The sequence below is a fragment of the Rattus norvegicus genome, chromosome 18 (assembly GCF_021556685.1).
Source record: "Rattus norvegicus strain SHRSP/BbbUtx chromosome 18, alternate assembly SHRSP_T2T, whole genome shotgun sequence".
NCBI classification, from domain to species: Eukaryota; Metazoa; Chordata; class Mammalia; order Rodentia; family Muridae; genus Rattus; species Rattus norvegicus.
Window position 1 is genome coordinate 64694349 of NC_141551.1, and position 26396 is coordinate 64720744.

The window sequence follows — 26396 nt, forward strand, 5'->3', positions numbered from 1 at the left end:
AACTCCGAGAAAAAAAAAAAAAGAAAAGAAAAGCATAAGAAAACAGAGAAATCTTCAATAAGCATATTAGACCACTACAGGAGCTCCAACAGAGTTGACAGTCCATGGTAAGAGCTGGTAAATGAAAAGTACCTCAAAACACAAAGCTGGCTTTACAAAAACCAGAATGAAGGAGAGAAGACAGGAAAGGAGGAATTCAATCATAGGACCTATGAGAAAAACACATCATCAAACATACAAGAAATCATAAGTGGCCACCAACCAAACCAGAGTCCACTGTCCACAGAGGTCTCCTGGATGAATACTGATAACTCAGAGAACCAGTTGTACCTCTGGTCAAGCCACTCATCTCAGGAGCCTACAGCCTTAAGATACTAATCTCCCAGGCCTTTAGACTTAACAGTTCCTGAAACAGGTTCAAGAAGACCCATCAGCTTCCTCAACATGAGCTACAAATCCAGACGAAGACAGACTGAGTGACCTTGGACAATTAATGTAACATCTCCAAATTCCTAGCTTCTCAGGAACACAGTGAAGGAAGTTTTATCTCCCTCGTAGCGCTGTCACAGAAAGGCAAACATCAAAGAGCTCGGCTTCCCCTTCCTTTATTTTCAACCTGAGTTCTCTTGCTCTCTCTCTCTCTCTCTCTCTCTCTCTCTCTCTCTCTCTCTCTCTCCACATTGACTGGAGATAATCCAATTGCTAAAGGGTTTACTAAATTGATAAGTTTCTGAGAATAGTCAGAAAAACACAAACTGGGGCCGCACTGCAAGGTCCCCATGAGGGAGACATTCTGAGAATGTTAATGGAATGTCTGAAGCAAATAAACTTTATTAAATTTAAGGGTTTTTTTTTAATCACGATCCACATCTTAGAGGTTTGATGGCAGCTATGTTTCCAACTTTAAAAAAATAGAATAAAATAAAATGGTTATCAGTCAGTCAAGGAAATGGTCTCACCTAAAACCGATGCCATCAGGAGAATGTGGCACGTCAACTCACCCGCTGTCACAAATCTATGTTCAGTATACCACTGATAGGTCAAACATCCTTGACAGCCTACTATGCTCTCAGGCAGGTGGAGGGGGATAAAAAGGCATTAAAATTCCCGAGAACACGTAGACTTATTGGAGAGAAAACGACACAACTTGCAGGCTGGTCAAGGATGCTAGGTTGTGCATGGGGTATTCTAAGTTCATAGTAAAGGTCACATGTGCTACAGGAAGCCGGGGAGGGCACACCACTTACAGGCACAGATGCTTCAGGACAAAGACTTTTGCATTTAGAACAGAAGTGTCAGTGTGGAAAGAGAGGGGAAGGAAAAAGTTGCATGGCTGCAAAGGCTGCAGCCTGGGAGGGTGTCTTGCATAATTACAAGACAGCATGCAGACTCAGAGAGACCGCAACTGTAACTAGGGTGTGTTTTACCCCCTGGCACTATGAAGAGGACAAGGATCAGGCCACAGCCCTCCCACAGGTCCCAACTAGAAAGTATTAGTGAAAACCGATTTGGCACTAGGAGAATGACACATATCAAATGCTATGGGAGAGCCTGAATTTATTAGCTCCCTGTCGTCCCCATTCGTTTATACCTAAATTTTACTTTACAATGACAGCCCCTGCTTCATGCAGATCACAGAATACCGATCGTAAAACCTTGCGCATTGGTGACCTGTAATTTCCTGTTGAGCTGAATTGAAAAATAATATGACTCAGCCTGCATTCTATAACGTGGCTTGCTGAGCTCCATCAAAGGCGTTTCCAACAGCTGTTATCACCTTAGTCCCTTTTCTGGAAATGGGATTTCTTATCCTTCTTCCAAATATGGAACCCAGTAAGTGACCGGAAGCTCAGAGACGGGAGGGGGGGATAGGCAGAAAAATCTAAAGTTAGTAAGTGACATATTGATGTGGAAGTTTACCTCCCTACAAGGTGTAGCAAAGCATCGCAGATCACTTGGAATTCTGAGTAGACTGAGTCTCAGAAGTGATTTTGTAGGTGATCAGAAAGCCCCTCCTTTTACCTTGTCTCCCCCGCACCTCGGGCAGACTAAGAACATTCCAATCGAGAACTTGGTCGATCGAGAACCTTCCGTTAGATTTGTGGGCTCCTGAGCGCCCTGTCTGTCTTGAGCAGATGAATTGGCTAAATGTTTACACTTTAACTTCTCCGAACACTAACTTCTGCCTTTCAGTTTGTCGCGTCACTTTGTCTGAGCGCTGAAATGGAAAACTGAATAGTTATTTCAAAAGTACAGATGGAGCCCCTTGTTTATAGTGTAAGTCTTTACACCAAATGGAGCTGCAGGAGGCTCAAAATTTGTAAAGGTCTTCCAAAAATCCAAACACATTATTCATTTCAACAAATCTGACAAATTTTGAACTACATAAATTTTTGAACATTTCTTCTTTTTCTTTTTCCTTCCTTTCTTTCTTTCTTTTTTTTTTTTAGTTCATTCGTGTTACCTAAGGTTAACTCGCAGATCTTGTTACACCCCAAACAAAGTAATTGAACTCCAGAAAGCATTTTATGTTTGCAGACTACCCTGTCCTGAGTGAACAAAGAAATACCTGTGAGCAAGGGCACTGGAATTTTAAAAAAAAGAAAAAAGCATTTAATCTAGTTTGATTCATTTTATATTTCTCGGATAAATGCTTATAATAAAATAGGAATATATTTCAATTTACTTAAATGGAAGAGGAAATAAAGATGTTAGCTTTTCCTGTCATATAGGCATTTTTATATTTTTGAAATTACATTTCTAAAACACTTAGTTTTGTACTTTAAAAAGCAGATTTTTTGGGGTGGTAAACCAAAATTAATTAACAGATAATAGAATTTTATTTCAGAAAATTGTGTTGACTAGCGAGATTATGGCCTCAGCAGGCTTGTGTAGACAGTTGTTCCATGACTGGGGACATCTTTAAAGGTGATTTTTCAAAATGTGATTTAGGGGGACCCCTGGAAGTACGTGTTTTTAAGTCCTGAATGCTAAAATCGCTACTTAAAAAGGAAGAGGGGAAAAGAAGGACCCGTGAACGCTGGAAGTCTGACCAAGCACCGAGCTGCAAAGACTTCCTGTTTCTTTTACAGTTCAAAAGATGAATACAAATTGCTACTTGAAGTAAAATTAGTTTCTATCTTTGGACACGCTCAGGGAGATGTTAGCGGTCAGTATGATTTAGATAGGGGAGGAAATCCAAACCTGAATTTTCCAGATCACCTTAGCATTTTACTACTGATTGGGGCAATTAAAATAGGAGAGCTCCGCCCCAGAGAGCACGTTCCCAATGAAACCAGAAAGGACTTGCAAAGCGACTTGAATAATTAAGTGACCTGGCTACCCTGTGCACCTTTCAGATACTATCAAAGACAAAAATCTTAGCCTAGTTCCTTTAAAAAAGCGAATCTCCTTGAGAAACAACAAAAGGAAAACTTGGAATTTCATGAGGATTACTCAGAATCCTCCAAAATGGCCTCGGCTTTGTCAAGTCTGGATTTAAATGTCAGTAATTTAAAGCCAGCTTTATGAATACAAAGCCTATCTCCTGCAGCTGGTTCATATTATTTCAGGGACTTTTTTTTTTTATGCTGAAGTTGGCTATAAGTTTGTATGCTTGATTTATGAAGCAAAACGGTCTATTTACTGTACAATGCCCTAGTGCTGACATGCGGGGTCACTCTGAAATGCACTTGGAGAGGAGTATGGGACTGGGGTTAAATGAGCAACACGCAATGGTTTGTGAATGCAAAATTGTGTATCCTACGGGAAAAAAAAAAGCAAGCAAAGATTCTAAGGGCCGCGGTGAAATCGTGACGCAGGAACAAGCTGTTGGTATGCATTTGGAGGTACAACGATTGCGTTTGACTAGGCAACTTTGGAAGAGCGAGCACAGAGTGTAAAGAAGTAAAATAAAAGCACAGACTTCCTAGTCCCCCCTCAGGTTGGTGGGGTTTCCAACGCTTGGGGGCTTTTGGTATATGGACTCTGTATAATAGCGATTGCTTCCGTTTCAGGAACTTGGCTGTTTGCAAAGGACCAAGGAAATGCTCGGTACGGATGTTTCCGGGATCGATCACAATTGCCAGACTGAAAATGTGTCTGTTAATACAGCGCCTGACACCATTCGACTCGGCATTGATTCTGACTGACCACTGATTGCTCGTGTCGTGTCTTACAGAGTAAAGAAATAAGAAATTAGATAATGTTTGAATGGTGGAGAAAACTGCTGATCTTTCTTTTCTGACAGTTTGGGGGCTTTGGGTTAGGCAGAATACCTAATTTTTTAAGGTTTTTTAGTTTTAAGATTTGTTCATCTTTATTTTCTTATGTGTATGAGTGTTTTGCCTGCATGTGTGACTGTGACCCACATGAATGCCTGATGTCCAAAGACGCTGGCAGAGAGCAATTAGATATCCTTCTTTATAAGTAGCTGTTAGCTGCCACGGGGGCACTGGAAATCAAACCTGGGTCCACTGGAAGAACTGCCAGTATCCTTAGAACCTCTGAGCCATCGCTCTAGCCCCCCAAGGATATTCAAAGTTTAATTAATAACATTAAAAAATCACGAGGAATTAGACGGGAAGTGGAGAATTGTAAACCCCGAAAGAAGGAATCAACTGAGTCAGTGTTTCTTGAATTTCTTGATGGTGGTTTGCAGTGTTCCTGGAATTTCTTGAAGGTGGTTTGCACATTTTGATGTGTTCAAATTCCAACATCACATCTCTGACCAAAAGGAGACAGCTGAGCTTAAGAAAGAAATCTGATCATTTATACCAGGAGGAAATTGTAGCACACTTTCCTTACCTTGCTAAATCTGCCCCAGAGGACTGTACTGCCAAAGTTGTGAATCCTGCAGAGAGCTGGGCGGGGCCTGGATAACCCAGTGAGGAGTCAGTCAGGATCAAACAGAGAACATTGGGAAAGCAAGTGTGTAGAAAACCAGTGCTTGAGAGACCAATCAGATTTGCCCGTCCGCTCAGCATTAGACTACAGTCTGTCATAGCTGCAAAGCTTTTCAGTCAGAACAACACAAAACTACGGATTGCTGTGAAAGAAAAACTCATACAATTATTGGTCAGATTCTCCACAAGTATAGGGTGAGATGTCACCACGAGACTCACAGGGATAGGGACGCTGAGATTGGAACAGCTGTGTAAAATATTAAAGTCACCTCAAAGATGTCTCCTCCATGAGAGAAGTAATCAGAATGCAAAGAACCAGGGCATTGAGTCCTGCCAGCCTATCTCCCAAGGAGAGTCTTGATAGATACTCAGGGCCTGGCCCTAGTGCTTCAGTGAAACTTAATTTCCTGCTAGCTGGGGAAAGGATGACAAACATCTTCTAATTTGATTAGGTCGGGTAGGGAGCCGTTGGATCTCCTGCCAGTGTGGTAACTGATAAGATTTCGACCTAGTAACAGTAGTCAGGGAATAGTTCCTGTCTGTGCCAGGTGAGGCTTTTGTGCTTGTATTCTAAGATTCTTGAAATCCATCTGAGCTAGAAGGCTTGTTTGTTTGTTTGTTTGTTTGTCTGTTTGTTTGTTTGTTGTTTGTGTTATCCGGGTACCCTTAGCTTGGGCTAGTTCCGTAGTCGTGAACCTTATGCTCATCGACCTGAAGCACCTTCTGAAAGCCATCCCCTGCATCCACACGATACTGAGACGGGAATACCCACTTTCATGGTATTAGGATCTGTGGCTGCTGTACTGGCAGGCCTTTGGCAAGGCTGTGTGACATTTTGCTCAATGTTAAATTAAAATGGACTGGCTCTATTAACACCTATGAGTACAGTCAACTATCGTGTGACACTTAACTCCACTTGCCTTGTGTGCCTGAGTATTACTGAGACATTGTGGAGAAGGAGTCCTACATTCAAGAGGCCGAGAAACTGCTGGGAATTTTCTTTTCAGAAACTTTTGATCGTATGTATCAGACAAAGTAATGGTTTTCTTGTGACGGTTTTATAAACGGTCTATAAAGTACTTTGATCATACTTTCCCCAAACCTTATTCCCCTTTTACCGGGTGTTGGGATTTTCCTTTCAGTTTAATTAAAGATGAAATAACATTAGATAGAAAAAACTCAAAGGAAAATGGCGGAATTAAATAATGCAACAGAAATACATTTTTGAGAGCTTCCAACTGTAGTCTTCCCCTACAACCTCCTTGGCTTTTTGCTTCCTACATCCTCCCTGTCCTCAGGCCTCAGCCACATAACCCTGACCTCCCTCCCCAGGTACCCTTTGTCCCCCTAGGATGTGGCCCCTCATCCCATAGTGTATCTTCTCCCTTTCATGACCTGTTGCACATACACATACTTGTACTGTGCAGGACTGCATGTCTGGGGAGATGTGTGAGGGGTGGGTGAGCATATGTGTATGCATTGGTATGGCAGCCGGCGGTCTTAGCTGTGGTCCTTGGGGAGCCGGCCACTTTACTCTGAGAAAGTTCTCTTCCTAGGACCTGTGGCATACCTGTTTGTCTGGCCAGCTAAACTCAGGGATCCTCTAGTCCCCACCCCAAGCCAACATTAGAATTACAAGCAGGAACTACAGCGCTCAGTGGTTTACAAGGAGCCCGGGTCACCAGGCTGGTGCAGCAAGCAATTCTCTGAGATATCGGAGACGGAGGTCCCTCCCCCTGACTACCTGACTACTTTTGTTTTGCTTCTCACCACATCTCATCTTCCTTTTCTACCTTCATCTCTTTTCTGTTCTACCTCAGTTTAAGGTGGAAGCCAGTAGCAAGACCCCGTGACCACAGACGGATGAACATGGCGTCTGTGCTCTGAAGTCTGCAGCTACTCTCCGTTAACTGAGAAATTAAATGGCTAGTTCTTCTTTACTGCTTTTCTGCAGTTGCCCAGAATTTGCTTGTGTCGGAGCCTCCCTGCGACCTAGTTGGTACAGACCAACACTAGTTACCACATACGCAATCTTTTAAATGTACACAGATTAGTTTTACACACACACACACACACACACACACACACGCCCTTTAAACTTAACATTCAATACGTACGACTATATGCACTCCTTATTAAGACTCACTCCAAATACTAATTCCATCTTCCAAATTGTTCCTACCCGTCAGATATTTGTATCATCCCTTCTGTATTGAACTATCGTCAGGCACCCATTTAATATTGTCTGTTTCTACAGCTGTCTGATACTTTGTACACTTAAATTTAAGCTTCTTGAGGGCACAGACTTGACTACTTATTTGGGGTGTTCCCTACAATGCTCTGAATAGTGACTTAAATGTAATAGCTACTTTATAAATATATGCTGCTTTGAATAAGACGTTACAAAGGGAAAATGCAATGTTGTGTCATTTCAATAAAGGAGGCGACGCTTTGCAAGTCATTATGCCTCACAATAGCAGGAACATTCACAAACAGAATTCAAAAGAAAATAGAATCGCTCATTTTAAGTGGGAAATCTTAATGAATGTATATAATTTACTTGATGTAGAAATGAGCTTCTCACCCTTCAGAAATAAAAGGTATCACCATTATCCCCAAACACAAAATTATAGAGATTAAAGAGGAGGCGCTATTGAGCCATCTTGCTTTCCGCCAGATCCTTTGGTTCATCCCACTCTGCACCGTGACCAGAAGTGGAAAGGAAATGGAGACCATTTATTTGCTTTTTGACAAATGAGTTTTAAATGGCTCAAGTAATTTTTCTCTAGTAGGCTGATTTCATCAAGCCATAGTTCATTTTTCTTGTGACTACAATCTTCCCCATACCTCACGGCTCACTGGTTTCAGAGTGGAGTTTGACACATCAACTCTATTCCCCTTGAATACCTTGGCCTATTATTCAGTTCCTGTCTTCTTCTTGTAAGCCTGAGAGGATGTAGAATTCGCAGGTCTTGTGTTCGTCTTCAGGATGGTAAGTTTCATTTGCTCGAGATAGCTAATGGAGAGACAGGTTCAAATGTATTGCTCGGTGCTCGCCGAAATTAATTCCAGTGGCAGCCGCTATGGGTACCAGGACTTGGCTTCATTGGGAACACAAGTAGGGTAACCATCACGTTCTGGCCTTTCTAAAGTTTTCCCAACTTTGTTAGTAAATGTTCAATGTCCCCACAAAAATCATCAGTCCTCACAAAATAGCCTTGTGCTCCTTTTAGTAGTGGAACCTAGGGACAGTATCTTCCCACCACCCATCCTTTTGTACTCTGAACACCATATCTACATGTTGTATAAATATAAAACTGTGCAATTAATAAAAAATAGAAATCGATGGGGAGAAAAGAGAGAAAAGTACTAAACAACACAAAATATAAACTATCACTGGATCTCTTCTTAATGCCCAGAGAGAAGGTTTCTCTACCCAGGCAATACTGTCTAGAGATCCCAGACCTTTAGCAACTGTCGATAGATCTACAAGGAGCCTGAACATTTACATGGAGGACAGTGTCTTCAGGCAGAAAAATGTGGCTTGCATGTGAGTGTATCTTTACTCTTCGATTATTTACAGTGGCTACTGTCATAGACAAGATGAGTGAGGTGCTCAATTGCCATTTTTACAAAGCCAGTGCAGGAATGATACAGCCATAGGCATTCCGAGGTGGATGGGACCTTGGAGATCTACTCCTCCAGTCCCATTTGTTTAAAAAGATGAGAGCCGAACTGCCAGCTACTTAACAGAATGTGTGCCCCATGAAGGAATCTACTTCATGGTGCTAAGCTAACTATGGAAGGGTTTATACAGGCTTTATAGAATTGTGATCAAATCCTGTGGGGATATGTGATCATCAAGTATTATCACAAAGGCATTAAGCAGTGACTGTCCACCTCCTGATTTGTCAGACAGTGAAGCCTGGAGTTGCAAGGAGACAGTCGCCTGTTTAATATGTGAATCCACCACCAACTTGCCCAGCTATCTTGGCAAGTCACTTACCATCTCTAGCCCTCAGTGTACTTGTCTAGAAAGTAAAAAGACTCCCGATGCCCTTCTTCTTGATAACATTTTGTGATCTTAAAATCTACAGAGACTGTCCCTGGTCAGAACTTACAGAAAATGGGGTCCTGGAGCTTTAGGAGAAGGCAGGATCAATGGCAGACCAATACAACTACAGAAAACAGCAGAGCACAAGGCTACTATTCCAAAGTTCAAGCCAGCTGTTGGGATTTCCTATCTTGATTGTGTGTGAACACTGGCCATCAACAACATCGAAAGCTCTATTGCTGTCATTGTATTGAAAACAATTTGAGATTCCTCAGGGACCACAAATAATGTTACATACGGAATCTTCCACAGGTCCACAGCCATACACCAAAGCATTGGCCATGACTTTATCCATAAATGTAATCAGCTGACCACCTGTGGCTGCTTAGGTCTCGATTAGTTACAGTTAATAGAATTTTAAATTCTGTTTCTTAGACACTCTGGCTACATTTCAAGTCTGGTACAAGTAGGAGGCATACCAAATATAGAAGGAAGTTCTACGGAGAGGTCAAGAATTATCCGCATGCTCATAGCCAATGAATGGCAGCATCACAATCTGGTCTTAGAAACCCATATACAGTGGCACGTTCCTGGTGTATCTCCTTCTCTGTAACTGTATCACTTCCTTCGCCATTCATTGGATTGATGTCCACCAATGAAAGGCAAGCCACTTGGCCTCACCTGAAGGGATGGACCATGGAATAACACCGTCCTAACTTACAGAATGTGAAGGCTGTTTGGTGATAGATCAGACAAGTGAAGTTAGGACACAGCACTGACTCTCAACAATGTCTCCAGCCGCTGCATGTAAAGAAATCATCTGTATATTTTAAATAAATACCATCAGTGTTATGATTTTCCTTCTTTAAGATGATCCACAAGAACCCTTGGTCAGTCAAAAGACAAAAGGAGATTGTAGTTCACAGCACTTGAAGCTGTAAATAGAGACAACATCACTCATTTAACAAGGCATGCTGGGAAAAAAATTCAGTGGGTAAATGTACCAAAGCCTGACAACCTATATTTAATCCCTGAGAGCCATGAAGGAGAGGGAGAGGAAGAGGGAGAGGGAGAGGGAGAGGGAGAGGGAGAGGGAGAGGGAGAGGGAGAGGGAGAGGGAGAGGGAGAGGGAGAGGGAGAGGGAGAGGGAGAGGGAGAGGGAGAGGGAGTTTATTCACCAAGTTGACCTCTGACATACACACATACACACACACACACACATAAACACACACAAACACACACATATACTCACACACATATACTCACACACATACACTCATACACACATGCACTTACACATACATGCACTTACACATACACCAAACACAAATTAAATGAACTTTATAAACAAAATAGTAATAATGTGAATGGTAATATAGAGAAATCTGAAGGTCATCTTTCGAGGGCTTTGAACTGATTTTTGCATAATGGTTAAAGGAAAATTTTTAATCATATAGGGTAGTGCAAGAGAGAAGCGAAACAATGCACATATGAATAAAAATGTCATCATAAAAACTTTTTTTTATAAGCTAACCCAGAAGAGAAAAAAGGAAATGCTAGCCATTATCTATATGGATAATGAGTACGTGTATCTTATCTACTTGTAGGCCTAAGTCAACACTAGAAGATGACATTACCTTGAGTGCCACCAAACAGACACCGAATTCTAAGGCGTTCCTTCGCATGGCCACTTTTGAAGGGATCAGGAGCATCTTAAACACAGTCTGAGCTTTAAGGCCATGTTGAATCTGAGACTCTCAATTCCGTAGACTCCAGGGACTTCCCTAAAGTCTTCAGACTCGGCTGCCTCATCATCTGGAAAGGGGGGTGAAGTGTGAACTCCGGGGATGCCTCAAGGACTGAAGACAAAGCATGGACGAGACTCCTGAGCTTTCCAGATCCACTCACGGTTAGCCACTCCATGGGACGTTAGTCGTGAACACATTCAGTTAAGGTGAGATGAGCTATGATGGCAGTTACCTAGCAATGTAGGCTGGCAATCTACATCTCTTTTCTAGATGAAAGTCTCCGAATATTAACAACTTGATTTTTTTTTTCTTTAACTGAAGACACGATGGAACCTTGGGAAATGTAGAATTTGCTAAGGGAAAACTATTACTGCTTTACCTTCAGGGCATACAGTAGAATTGCCGTGCAGTTTAACCACTACCACTATTCCATTGAAAACATTAAGCCACTCGAATGTGGAGATTTTCCCCTGGGAAAATTCTAGGTTACCCATCCAAACTGTCACCAATTACCATTATCTTCCTGGTCTCGTTGAGCTATATTTATTTACAATAAACCTTTCCCGGAAAGGACAACGGCACTTTGGATCTCAGAAAGCTTGTGTTTCGGCATCAATTCTGTATGTAGATGTTTCCGGATTTCACCCAAGGGAAAAGGTACAAATAGTTCTCTTGCACCTATGATGTATAAGAACCGGTTCTATGGTTACTTCTAAATTCATTATTAGCAAAGGTTGTATTTAAGATTCCTGTGTCTACTGCCTAATAACAGCCAAATTAGTCTCGATGGAATTAGCTGTAATTAAGGACATTGTGAAATATGGTGGAGCAAACAGAATTACGCTGTATTACTTTATTAATAATATTCTTTAACTACACTGTAAATTGCTATTAGGCCTGCATATTGCTGCCTGGATATGGAAATAGTCTTTTGCTATGCTAATCTAACACAATTTTCTTTTAAATGTAAACAAATTATACTCTATTAATATGCTGTTCTACTGGCATAGTTAATTATTGTAACAGTAAGGAATAAAATTGTTCTGCTTTCTCTGTTTCTGATGGAAAAGGGGCTACATAAATAGTTTAATAGGGAACTAATTATGCAAAAAATTTAGATGCCTAAAATGTGTTTGTAATTACATTAAAATGGTCTTCTGTTCAAATATTGGAAAGCCTGCTAATTGGAGGCTAGCTGAAAATTTAAATATTGTGAATCAATGATTTTAATACAGTACATGTTTAGCTGTGTTTCTGCTCATATTTATCTTGAAAATGAAGAGAATATTTAACAGTGTTTAATAAGAAGGGTCTGAGTTTCATACCAATGAAGGTAGTTGGTAGAGGACTGGAATTTTTAAGCATGCATTTCACTCAATTCGTTTTCCTTTACTCTGGGGGGCAGGGGTATGGGCAACTTTTGGCTCAGAAACAAATAAACCAAAAAAAAAAAAAAACCAAAAGTACCCAGCATGGAGAATAAGTTGAAGCAGAAAGAAAATCGGACGGAGACTGAATCAAAGAGTTCTGGAAAATGCCCCACGACAGGCGAGCCAGCCTTGATACGGTTGTAAATTGCTAAATTGTTTTAGATAAATAAGCACATGTAGCAGATCACCTGCCTGCTCTCCCGGGATTGCCAACCGCACCGTCTTCTCCAGTTGTAATTAAGAGCGCCAAAGATGCAGCGCCTGTTCTAAGTGATTCTTCCTGGCACCCAAGCTCTTATTTTGATGCGGAACCGAGGTTCTTAATCTGAGGAAAAGGCGACGTTAAAATAAGCCACTCTTTTAGGAGAGATTTCAACAACCTGTCTTGAATTTTAAAGTATTTTGGAGAAGAAAAAAAAAAAGGTCAAACTGTTCGTTATAATTTTTATGACAATACAAATGAGAGTCTTGCATATGTAGCTGGGATTAACTGCACAGATAATTGGGAACCCAGAAATAACTTTATAACTTTAAATGCTTGCCTACTTAACAGAGTTGCCATGAGGACAAGAAATACAAGTCCTAGAAACTATGTCGAAGCCTTCATAGCTCACGAGAAAGGAAACGAGTTGAACTGTGGCAGGCGATGTTACCGCTATCTCTGGTTCCCTCCAGTCCAACATCTACAGTTGTCATTCATACTGGATGAGTGTGTGGATCTTGGCGTCACCTCTCAGGGGTGCTATAGGATGCTCCATGGGTCTGTTTTAAGATTAACTAGAGAGAGTCATCACCACCAGCAGGCTCACTGCTTTCTCCTAAACAACTTCCACGTTTTTGAACCTAATGGGCCAACCTGGTTTGCTGACCTGGAAAGAGAGAAAGGAAGAAGCATTCAAGGTGAGTCACAAGCACTTTCAAAGCCATATAGTACATTGAACAGAGCCCAGGATCTCGAGCTGGTACTAAAATTCTGTATGTTCCTCCTGTGTGGTTCCCGTGCCCTAACCCACATTTCCCTTCTAAATACTATTTCCTGACTGACCCACATTTGAACCATTGCATCTGTCTTTCTCCTCACTCGATGCTTTCTCCTCTTTCTTTTAATATTCTTTGCAACCCTAACAGAAATTCTTCCTCCTTTAAAGGCCATCAGTGGAACCTTGCCAATCCTTTCTTCGTCCCCTCCTTTTGAATACCAGCACATATCTGTGTCTTTCTCCTCATAGCTGGCACATTCTTATAGTCATCATTTTGCTGGCATAGGGTTAAGTGTATCTTACTTTACACAGCTAGTGTTTCTAATATACCCTTAACCAGAGGTGGGCTTTGTACAGATTATTTTTCTTCTATCAGGGCCGAAGCACACACTGATCTAAGAATCCATGAGATGCTATGTTAAAAAACAAGTGTATTATATTTATTCACTGGGGGCAGCTGCACAAATCATGGCACTTGTGTAAAGGTCAGAGGTCAACTGATGGGAGTCAGTGCTCCTTCCACCATTCAAGTCCCTGGAATTGAACTCGAGTTTAGCATTAAGTACCTTTATTCACAGAGCCACTTACCAAGCTTGTGGGACTATCTCAGGACAGATGAACCCGTTCACCATTAACCATCCATTTAAGAAGATGGACGCACGCAAGCCCACTGACCATCTCTGTTCTCTTTGACATTATCCTGCAATAATCCAGCCCTCTGAATGCACAGACAGCACAGGGCACACCGGGGCCAGACGTATGACCGGAAACCTATAATTATGTCATTTACCGGTCAAAATTATTTCTCATATCTCTTCCCAAAGTTGCCTGATTGCTATTTCCTGTAAGTCTTCTCGGAGGTAATGTGTCTTTTAGAAGCCAACCAGTCACCTCCTCTGTGATGATGAGGACTGTGACAAACTCACTCTTGCCTCCCGCTGGTACTTTACCCATCTGTGCCTACTTGTCTAAAAATAACCACAGCCTTTCATGACCACTTCATAAAAAGTTGCATATTGAGTGATGCCATCAGCAATTAATATGTTCCTTTTGTCTTCTTGCAGCTACTAATGAGCAGCGAAAGGCCAACACCGTGGGAACAGAAGGAGGAAGAGAGAGTTGGAAAGACAATGATCATTCAAAACTAAAAGAAGAAACTCATGGGTCATGGAGAGCTGTGCGCATGCGCACGCATGCGCTCACGCTCTGCTTCCTATATTACTACGCTACCCTCTTTGGACCTCTCCATTCTGTTCAGGAGGATTTTTTTCTTCTCAGGGAGAGCAGACAAAACACGAACATGAGCAGGGTTAAATTCTCTTTACAGTGTGGGATAATCAACCTAGCGGGATATTTTCCCTAAACTGAAGTTCCATTACCAACAGGAGACATAGACTTTCCACCCACAGCCTTAATTCTTGGGCATCTGCTTTGTTCCTCCCTGCAGAAACCAGAAAGACCATTGTTCTGTGAGTTATCACAGAGAGAGCCCATATCACAGAGTAAGGCGGATCACGGGAGAAGCTGAGCTCAGACGGTCGGTTCGTTTCCCTTCTTCAGTTGAGATATATGTGGTTCTCCTCGATCTTTCACTCAATTTTACATATACATGCACACATCATACCACGTACACATACACACACAAACACACGCACATACACACACACATACAGACATATACATATATGTGTATATAAACTCACTGTAAAAAGATATTATTGAGTCTGTGACAGACAAGTCTACTTTCACTGTTTGCTGGTCTCTTAGCATATGACTTACAGATAGAATAAAAATCCAGGCAGGATTTGCTCACGTTGGCCTTGGTAAGCCGGGGTAACAAGGTAACCTTATATACTCAGGAGTGCAGTGTGTTCTGTGCGTAGACACAGATCCAGACAGAGGGGCTGTTTTTGGAATTCACATCCCTTCTAATTTTAAAAACAAGTATTTCCTGGCTTGTATCAACAGAGTCTCTGACCACTGATTCAGCTACTCTCCAGCTTCCGGGGTTTTATTTCTCACTTTACAGGAATTGTAAGAAAACTGAGTTATAAAAAGCTCTCAGGAAAATAAGAGTTTCTTCAAGGGACAAATGCAGGGTCAGGGAGAAGACCGTACACACTTATTTGACCCACACTGTGGAGGTGGGACTAGTCAGTATGCGAAACAAAGTTGGCTTTGTATACATTCTAGAAGGTTCCTAAAAGTAGTTTTATATCGGTCCATGCTTTCTCGTGCTGTTGTTGATAGTGTGTATTATCTTGAAAGCCTGAAGGGAAACAAAATGGTGTTAGGAATTACAACAGCAATGTCTGACCAAATCCCAGCCCCCTTCTATCTTTTTATCACAGAGAAAAGGATTCCTTCCTCTTCCCCGGAAGCTTCCATCATTCCTGAAGTACAAAATGTCACCCTTTCTCATGACTGTCACAGCAAGCCTGGGGCCCCATCTTAGCTCCCACTCTTATTTCTGTGCATTCTTCTCCATGTACCCCAGCTTTTCCTGTTCTTTCTTTGAGTCACGCACTTTTAAATTCTTGTATCCAGAAATCATACTTACCAGGTCTCAAGTGCCCTGAGCACTTGCCCTCCTAACATGACACAAAACAAAAAAGGAAAAAGGTTTGTGCCAGGAATGACCGAAAAGTCAGATTACATTAGCTGCAGTAATTCATAAAGCAACATGCCTGCTAATATTTTGATTCTCTTTCACACATCTTTTTCCTTTAACTCAATCTGATCTAACCTCGAGTGTGGTAGTACAATGTATAGAAAATAACTCCATAATGAAAAAGAATATACAAGGAAGAAAATAAGACAGATGACAAGGCCCTATGTTCAGCTTACCTCGTTACTACACAGTGATTTTTATCTCTGGGTTCTTAAATCCAACCTTTTTTCAAAACACGTCTCTTGGTTTTATGGTATGTACATAAAGCAAGAAAGGCTTGTTTTGACAATCAAAAAATCTGTAGATCATTGTATTTACAAAAATTAAACCACTGAAATTTGTGTATTTTTTCCTTCTGCATGGAAGCTTCTCACTTACTCCCAACTCTGATGTATCAACACACACACACACACACACACACACACACACACACACACACACACGGGAAGTGTGGGGTGCTGTTAGGAAACAGAGGCCATTTGTCATTTGAGAGATGAATTTTAACCCAGGTAGGGAACAGGTTGTTGGCAACACATGTGGACAGAAGTGTAAAGATATACCTGACATATTTAAGATAAAGTTTAAAAAATGCAGACATATTTCAGATAAAATTAGGTTTACTGAACAGAAATAGTATGGAGAAATTAATTATGAATTTCTAGTTAATATAAAATATGATGTGAGTCAAAGGAGCAAGTCTGCACCAAATTATCCATTGTCGTAAGCACCTCATAGGACTTCTCTACTATCATTTTATCTTTCATTCTAAAGTTAAAATTCTATCATAGGACATTGAGAGAAAAATTCATACAATTCTTTTTGATACAAACATCTCTTTCTGCTCTCCCTTCATTTTTTTCAAAAGTCCTGAACACTCTAAGGGATCGCTCTTAAGTTGTCTTTATTCTGAAAAAAAAAAAAAGTTCGAAGTTTGACGATTTGAAATAGGGGGAAAACATCTAGTAAAAAGTCAGCAACAATAGCAAGGCGCTTGCCGGGAAATCGCATGAGAGAGGTAGGTACATTGAGCGACACCCGGCTGGCGGTCTCCAATGCCAATGTGCAATCTTTGTAACGAAGCATCCATTTGAGTATGGGAGTGACACCTCAGCTTTGAGCGAAACATCTTAGCTCTGTCAAGGTAGCTGTTTATGAGAGGGACGTTTCTCCCTGGCTGTTAGGACTGATTTCCACTTTAAGGAGAATAAATTAAAGTTGGAGCAAACTGAGGCTTCCTCTGCCAAGCATCACCCTTTCCAACTCTACCCATCCTTTCTTCTCCCTGTTCTCTGTCTTCCCCTCACATCACCTCTCCCACACTGCCTGCTCCTTATTATTGGGACATATTTGGTGACACTCTCTCAGGTTGGTCTTCCCTGTAATGTGCTCTCTGATGGCCAGCCAAGCAACGTGCCTTCTTTCCCAGCATCCACTGAAACTCGTGTCACTTGTTTTGATGGCGTTCCCAGCTAGCTGTGTTCTAAGAACAAACGAACAAAATGTCCCTTCAGAGCTTTATCTTCAGAACAAATACTGCAACACTATTGCCTAGAGATCAAATATCCATTATACCGAACAAGAACTCACTAGATCACTCAAGCCTAAACCAGTTTTGAACTGATGGCTAGAAGATAAGAGTCTTGAAGCTGGGGTGGGGAGTGGGGTCAAGAAGATAACCACACAATGTTGAAACCTTTAATTTATTTACTATCGGAATAAGCATCGACTGTTATTGCCTCCTAATGTCAGTCTCCAGAGTCGATACTCAACCAGCTATGGGTGAAAAGTATTTGGGGGACAAGCAAGTTAGTATTACATGTGTATAAACCATATCTGCTGGTCCTTGCCCCTTAAGCAATATAGTAGTATGATTTATAGTCCACATACATTATATTAGGCATGGGGTGTAATCCGAGATGATTTAAAGTATATGAGAAAATATGCATCGACTCTATGCAAAAATTATGCCACTTCAGACAAGGGACTTGAGCGTCTGCAAATTTTGGCATCCGTAAAGGATCCTGGATCCATCCCAGCAGACGCTGAGGGATGGTTATATTTGCGTTTTCTCTTACTGTCTTCTTCTCTTCCTGTTCGTCCTTCTGGACGCCATTTCCATAGCAGTCGTTGACCTCTCGATCTCAGGCAATGGCACGATGGAGCTGGATGTTCACAGTCTCAGCAGCAGTTAACACTGATGAAATCACACTTCCTAGTAACGAGGTCCCAGCCCATCCGCTTCTTCTGGCCCTAGCTACAGACGCAATCATTCCCAAGTTTGTTTACCTGGAATGAGGTCATGATATTTTGTTCACTACAAAGAAAATATCCAGGGGAGTGATTGCCATGTTTCAGGAGCCCCAGAAGCATGAGTTAGTGACTGGCCACTCAGCAACTACAGGTTTCCTGTAGATCCACCACCCATGTTCCCAGGGTAAGGCTGACACAATCCTATAAAGCTATGCTCCAGATTCTCAGATGCTGTAAGAAAAAGTTGATCTGTTTCAGAGCATCGGGTTTTAAAGGAAAGCATGAGAGGAGGTCATAAAGGCACATTTTCTTTACATTTATTTTATGTATATGCGTGCATGCTCTACACACATGTGCGTGCGTCATGTGCATGAAGTACCTGGAGAAGCCAGAAGAGGGTGCTGGAAAACCTGAAACTGAAGTTACAGATTGTTGTGAGCCTTCAGCTGAACGCTGGGATCCGAACCCTGGTCCTCCACAAGTGCTGAGCCAACTATCTAGGCTCCCCAAAAGCATAAATTTTGAAATTCCCAGAGCCAACTGAAATAAATGCTATCGTTATGTGATTCAACAGTGACTCAAATGACCAACCAGAAACACAAGGAAGCAAAAGACTTCCAAGATGAGTGTTCATGATAGGTAGATTCAGCCAAACGACCAATGTGCAAATGTGGGATCTGAATTCTATTTTTAAACCAGAAATCGAATCTTTCTGTCTGCGTGTGTGTGTATGTGCGGTGTGTGTGTGTGTGTGTGTGTGTGTGTGTGTGTGTGTATACCAGGACAAATGTGGAGGTCAGAGGACAATTTTCCTTCACTTTGTAGGCCCACAAGGTCAAGCTTTCCCCACACCTTTGCCTGCCGAGACATCTCATCTGCTGGAGTGAAATTTATGCTCTAGAGGAGATCTATAAAAGTACATCCATCAAAAATAATCACTATTGGTCTTACTCCTATTGGATGAGAGGCTGTGTGTGTGTGTGTGTGTGTACACATGTGTGTGTGTGTGTGTGTGCTTAGGAACTGATAAAAGTACATTATAGGAACTTTTCCTTAATTTTTACATAACGGGTAGAAAGCATGGGGCAACTGAGTCAGCAGCATGGAAGCATTGCACACACCTAAAAACACGTGGGCGTGCTCTTCAACTTCTGAAACACGCAATTCCAATGGAGTGTGCACCTCACTGTTCCTTACTGGTTTCTGCATGCAGCCTCCTTTGAACAGTAAGATTCACAGGTAGTGGACTGCATTGCCTTTGTTTTAATGGAGAAGAAATACTATGTCGCATGTGAAACAGGAAGTTGGGAGTTTATCATCAGCAATGACCCTCTCTGCCTTCTGGAAACTGCTTAAAGTGATCAACATACTTATTGACTAGGACTACCTTAGCCTTTAAATCTTTAGTGGTCAGGAAATCAACTGCAATGACTTTTTTTTTTTTTCAAAACAATCAAGGACATGGTTATAAGTTCCAAAATACATACAAGGCAAGTATGTTGTGTAATAGAGGCTAGTCTTTGGTACCCAAACAGAGAGAAACTTTTCACCTCAAAGAGATGAAAAGTTACCTGAGATAGCTCTTACCTGCCTGAGTGAGTTAACCCTTTAAGGCAGTGGCTCTCAACCTTCCTAATGCTGTGACCCTTTAATACAGTATTATTATGGTGCACTGGTGACCCCCCTAGCCGTAAAATTATTTCATTGTTATTTCATAAATGAAATTCTGCTATTGATAGGACTCATAGTGTAAATATCCGATGTGAAGAATATCTGATATGTGAAATGGGTCACGACGCACAGATTGAGAACCACTGCTTTAAGGTGGCATAAATCTCAAGGTTTCTTTAAGATCTACCCCTTGTCTAACACTCAGTTTAGTATAGATTGTTCACATTAGGGCATGGTGGCTCACACCTTTAATCCCAGCACTCAGGAGCCAGAGGCAGGTGTATAATCATAAGGACATTTTATGCCCATCCCAGCTCTGAATAACAATATGGAGACTTGTATTTATTACTAATGCTTAAGGCATTTGCTTACTCCTGTTCCCAACTGGCTCTTATAACTTATTAACCCATCTATTTTATTCTAAGTTCTGCCACATGGATGGTTACCCTTTCTCAATTCTGGAACCTGCTCCTTCCTCCCCATCTGGCTGGTAAATTCTCCTGCCCCTGACTCTCGCCCAGAGTTCTACCTCTCCCTAGAAGTCCCACCTAATCTCTCCTGCTTTTCTATAGGTTAGCGGCTCTTTACCCAAACCAATCAAAAGGGGAGAGAGGGAGGGTTTATAAAATATGATGCAGGCATATGAATAAGAGAACCAAAGCCCCTTCGGCACTCAACTCTCTGGAGGCATAGAAACCAGCATTTGAATAATGCAAAGACAATCTTTATACAGTGTGCAATAATATTATCCCAAAACCAGAGGATCTCTGTGCATTCAAGGCCAGCCTGACCTGCAATATGAGCTCCAATACAGACAAGGCTGTTGTACACCTGTCTCCAAAAGGGGAAAAAAATCTCTCCCCCCAAATATTAGAAAAAAGAGATAAAAAGTAAATCTTGAGTGTGCACTGGGTGTGGTCACACAGGTTTCATGGCGCTCAAGAAACAGCACAAGGGCCAAGCTTCTCAAGGAACAGCAGAGAGTAAGTGAAGCAAACACAGAAATGACACCTTGGGATACATTCTAAGAAACAAGGACTAAAACAAACAACAACAGTATGAGGAGTGCTAACTGCCTTTTCATTTAATTGCATACAGGGGATGTTTTTCAAAGTAGAAATTTAATACTTAGCCTCCTTAGAAAACACAAAGCTTAAAATAAAAAACATTTCTAGAGTTAGTTGAATGAATGAGTTGAATTATCTGAATGAAAACCTTAAAAGTGTGTGCGTGTCATAATGACTGAGGCAAAATGTTAACGATTCTCTCCCGAGAAAACCATCAAGCAGCCATGCCAAAGGTCTGCACATGTGCACGCAGCAATGTTGCAGTTTTCTGCACATTAAAATATTGAATGACCCACATGTTCATCAGTGAGAATTGGTTAAATAAAAACTCGGATATGCAAATACTAAATTCTCCGTCCTTACCAAAATCGACAGGAGAATGCCCATGATATTTTGAAGGGAAGGGGGAATATTTACAAAGCAGCATGCAGAATGTCATCCAGAAATTTACATTTGTGTAGAGAACAAAGGGCTTGCAAAAATATGCAATTGATCATCGTGGGAGTAGGGTTATGGCTGACTTCCTGTTTTGTGTGGATTTTATCTACATCTCTGGGAAATGAAGAACAGACACTGAACTCGTTTTAATCACTGGAACTAAGTGTGTAAAAACCAGAAGCCCCTCAGCTCCACTCTCAGAACAAGGTAGGTGGTAATGTGTTTGGACCAGGTTCTTTTTTCTGTAGTTTCTATAAGGTTCCTTCAGGAGAGGGACTGGAAGTGGCTGATGTAATTAACTGTCATCGCTGAGGCTTACAGCCTCAGTCTGCTAGCATAGATCCAGTCCTGGAACTCAGACTGCTAGCATAGACCCAGTCCTAGAACTCAGTCTGCTAGCATAGACCCAGTCCTGGAAGCTCCTAGCCTCCATACAATCTTACCCACGCCTAGAATGTTTTCAGCATCTGAGACTTACTGCTGAAAAAGCTCACCCCTTCTTGTTCTTTCTGAACTCCGGCTGGCTGGTTCAACTCAGCTATTCTGGCTCGAACTCCTTTCCAAACTTACTGAATCAATCCAGCTTCTGTCTTGGCCTCTAACTTAAGTCCTCTGCTTGGCCTCGTACTAACTTTGGCCATCTGCTTTAACCTTCTGACTCATTCTCTGGCTGATTCTGTCTTCACCTGTGTCTACTTTGTTCTCAATCTCTGCAACTTGTCTCTTTATAATTGTCCTGGTAAAATTCCCTTCCCTCTCTGTCCTGCTCCCTCAAGTAGCATCCTCTCTTTTCTCCTGAGAGCTGGGCATATCCTATTCTGTCAATTCTTTCTCTGATTCGTCACTTTGTCTGCCACTCAATTAGACATCACTTTCAAGCATAGGTACTTCCTTCCACCATCTTACCATCATTGTTTGGGGTTAAAAGTGTGTTCTAAGGGTGTGGCCGCATCCCAGCCAGATCACACAGACCTAGAAGGCTGTGATCAGAGCAACCATGCTGCAAGGTTAAATTTTTTTCTACAGTTACTGGCTTTTACTATTTTTTTTCTAAACAGTCTAATATGATGAGAAGCTCTGGCTAAAGGTGGTAGATTGTAAAAACCACACAGCATTAAAATAATTAAATCAAAAGGTTTTGTTGTTTTGTTTTGCCACTCCATTTGTCCTAAGTGGTCCCAGTTTCCATCATTCAGGTCTTTGGTAATACTGGGGACTGGGGAGATTGTCTAGTCCCTTAAAGATATCGTTGGACCTGCAGTTACTAACCACAGGTTCCTGAGGACCCAGACAGTCACGAGCTGAAAATGCCCTTCATTTCTGTAATTGCCACAAGTAAATTCCAGTCACACACAGTCCTAAACAGAGTGTGCCTGGAAATACTGGTTTTCTCCTTCCCCTCTTGTCTGAATCCAGAAGTGTGTATTTCACTAGAAGTGGCTGGAGGGAAGAGAAAGGTAGAGGCCATTCAGCAAGGAGCCAGTCCTGTCAGGAGCCTCCTTAACATTCCTGACAGCCGTGCTTCCTCACAAATCTGCAGTCCCCACTCCGCCCTGAGAACGCCACCGCTGCTTTCAGTGCTTCTTCTTCTGCATGAAATATCAGACAGGAAATCGATGGGAGGCCCTCCCACCAGCTTGTCAAATCTGAACGGTTTCCTGCACCAGTTTCTCCCTTGTAAGAAATGTAGTTGTTCAAACGTGGAGCTTGCCTACATACTGATCGCCCAGCTCATTTCGCCACTTCCTTCTCCAGCAGCAACCACTAGCCCTGAGTGGCCTGAAAAGCTGATCAATCAATCCCACTGTCTCCAGAAGTACTCATCGGCGGTGCCCAGTAGCCATCTCTGCGTGGTCCCAACATTATATGAATGGTTGCACCTGTATGTATTAGACTGTGCTCGTTTCCTTTTGATTTTTAAAATGTCTTTGAAATGCAATTATTGAGCACACAGTGCTATCAAAGTCCTGATGACTCTAGGTATACACGCCCAGATCCTCTACAGAAGACCAGCGAGATGTACTATCAGACTGCTGCTCTGTGCAATCCCCGTGTATTTTTTGCTCCACTTACTTAGAAGGTTTCTGATAGTTCCCGCAACTTGACCAGATAGTAACGTTTTCTTATTTTTTCCTCCCTCAAAATGACCTCAACGAATCCTGAATATTACTGTCACTTCACCTATTTTCCGAACCATTTGTGCATCTGATTGGTTTAATTTGTGTATCGGGAATTCTGAATTTGATGGCAGATTTATACACGTTGATCAGAAGGCTTATTTGTTCAGCAAACTGCTGACCATTTGTCACCAGTTGTCTCTTTTTGATGATTTTTTAGGACTTTGCTACACTTTCTAGGTTGAGTTACCCTCCCACTGTTTGTTTGTATGTCTTCGCTCTTTTTATATTTAGCTTTTGTCCCTAATAATTTGACTCTTAATAAAGCCGAAACTCCCAAGTGTGAGGTCTCAAAACCATGACGAAGGAGCTAACTGACGTGCCCATTTAACATAACAAATCATTCCCAGCCACTGGGATCTTCCAGCATCCCTCAGTCCCTACCTGCTATAGGATATGGCTGGTTTATCACATCCCTACTTTAAACTCAACCAGCCCAGGAAATAGGCTACCCCTCCTTCACCTGCTCTTCCCTGTATAATCCAGCCATTTTGGTTGTCCACCGTTAACTCTCTTGGCTCTCCGCTCTCCCTTCCTCCTACTCTGCACGTGACCTGCCTCAGGGTCCTGTTTACTCTGGACTCCACCAGACGTCTCTGCCTCTGGCTATGCTCTCTTTTTTTATAAACAATAAACCTTCTCCTCCACCAAACCTAGGGGCCACCTTGTTCTGTGGTGTCAAAAATGGTGACACCACAAAGAAATATCATTTCCCCCTAAGAAATATCGTTTTAACCCTTACTATTTGGATATTTAATCCCCTCCCCAACAGCACGTGACCACAGGCTAAGCCGTTATGCCATTAAGTACCTGGTTCCATGGAAAAGGAAAAGCCACATTTGTTTATGAAACTAGTGGAGCTGTGTCCCCCATGCAGTGCTTCAGAACTCACTTATTTTCCTGGCTATTGGTGTGCTGGACACGATTTTGAACCTCGTGAGGTTGTATTGGATTGAAACATTCAGCAATAAAGTCACCAGCTACGGAGATAAAAAAACGAATAGCTTTGTAACGTTAGCTTTCCCTATCCAAGGTTGTAATTTGTCTTTCTAATATTGTTATTGTCATTTAATAACTTTCTCAGGCCCTCTACCGAGATACCACTCATCTTTAACAAATGTATTGTCCTTACCCCAGCATTTGTGACTATTCAAAGCATCCCAGAGTTAGCGGTTATATTAGGTTAGTTTATTTCACGGTAAGAGAAGCACTATTAGATTTTTGTGTTTGGGGTGGGGTTTGGTTTTCTTGTTTGCTACCCTTTTGGAATTTTCCTATTACTTCTAATAACTTGTCTAGAGTACTGGGACTTTTCTTCTTTCTTATAGAACAATTAATATTCTTAAAATAAGAAAGTGTTATCTGTTGCTTTCTAATGGATTCCCCTCCCTTTCCTCTTTCCCCCATTTCCTCTTTTAGTTCCTTCTCCTCCAGTCCCACCCACTTCCTTCTCTTCCCAATGCCTTCTTCCTCTATTTATTACAGGACTAAGGTTAGGAATAAAGTTCTGAAGCAAACCCTCGACTTTTTGTTTATCCTAACCAACATGGGATGCTCCGAGGGCTTTACAAGTATATGATATTTACTTGAGGCTTTCCGTGGTGTACTTATCAGGTTCAGAAATAATTTCTTCTTCTCCTAACTTTCTCTGTTTTGCACTTGATTATTATCTATAAAAAACAAATCACTGTAGAAATTTCATTCATTTGTTCAATAGTCCTTAAGGCAATCATATATCTTGTTTATGTGTGTGTGTGTGTGTGTGTGTGTGTGTGTGTGTATTCCTGATACAGACTATTGTTTAGGCTTTTGAAAATACTCTAGTGGATAAAACTTCAATGTTACTTTAATTAAGATGTGTGACTATATTTTACAATTAAACTGTATTTATTTAACTTTTCTTTAAAAACTTTTGGTCAATAATACAGTTCTTTGTCAGATTATGACTTCTGAGATAAAGGAAAGATGATATGATAGATTTGGTTTTTAAAAGCTTTGGTACTGGGACCTAAGTTAATACTTAGTTGTATCTGATGTCTACCATCAGTTGTCCATTTCTAGATGTTATAGCATTTGTTACCATTTTCAATAGTAGCATTTTAATTTTTGCATATCATTCTGTCATTGTTTCAGCTTTTGTGACTTTGGAGTTTTTTTGTTTTGTTTTGTTTTGTTTTTAGAGTTACTAATCGTGTGTGTGTGTGTGTGTGTGTGTGTGTGTGTGTGCGTTTGTCTACACATATATGTGTGAGCCAGCTGTCCACAGAGGCCAGAAGAAGACATCAGATTCCCTAGAATGAAAGCTACAGGCAATTGTTAGTTGTCTTATGAGAGCTAGGAACTAAATCCAGGTCAACTGCAAGAGTAGCCAGTACTAACCACTGAACAATCCTTCCAACGCTTTACTTTTCCCTTAAATAAATATAACCTGTTTGTTTATGTCTTTTGGTAGCCTAAGCAGTCTTACTTTTGGTTCACTGCTGTTGTTTTTCTTAAACTGTACTACTAAGTTAACTCTTCTTTTGGTTATTGATTTTAATCATTTTGTTCAACACTATATTTCCTTTTGTGCTTTCTTTTCGTTGTTTTCTTTTCTCCCTTCCTCCCTCCCTTTCTGTTTTTATTTAACAGTCTGGGCCAGCTCCTCAGTCTTTAGCTGCTGAGGGTGACATCCAGAAAACACTGAGGTCATCTTAGGATGCAATGCCTTCTTTCTCCTGCTCTATCACGATTTGAGAGGCATACAAACAAATCCAGTCATCAGAAGGCCTGGCTCAGTTCCTTGGGAGGAAGTGTTTTTATCAGCTCATCTGTCAGGGCCCGCAGAGCCCCATAAAGCTAAGACTTGCGGCAGTGAGTCAGCAAGACTCTTCCTTAGCCTTCTCAGGAGCTCACAGGCTTGCCTCAGTTCCTGACTTCCAGCTTGCTTGGCTAGGTCTGCCCCCATGTCTGTAACACACTTGCTGACAGTCGCTTCCTGAACTAGAACCTTGTGGTCTCTGCATT

General features: G+C 41.5%; 1 long non-coding RNA gene across 1 annotated transcript; it reads left to right on the top strand.

Annotated features, from left to right (window-relative positions):
* The first annotated feature begins 2121 nt into the window (after positions 1-2121).
* LOC108348809 (uncharacterized) lies at positions 2122-16139 on the top strand. The gene is made up of 5 exons (XR_015643135.1): positions 2122-2277; positions 4017-4053; positions 10566-10912; positions 12690-13036; positions 14181-16139. It is a non-coding gene; the product is annotated as an uncharacterized LOC108348809 (long non-coding RNA).
* The last annotated feature ends 10257 nt before the right edge of the window (positions 16140-26396 follow it).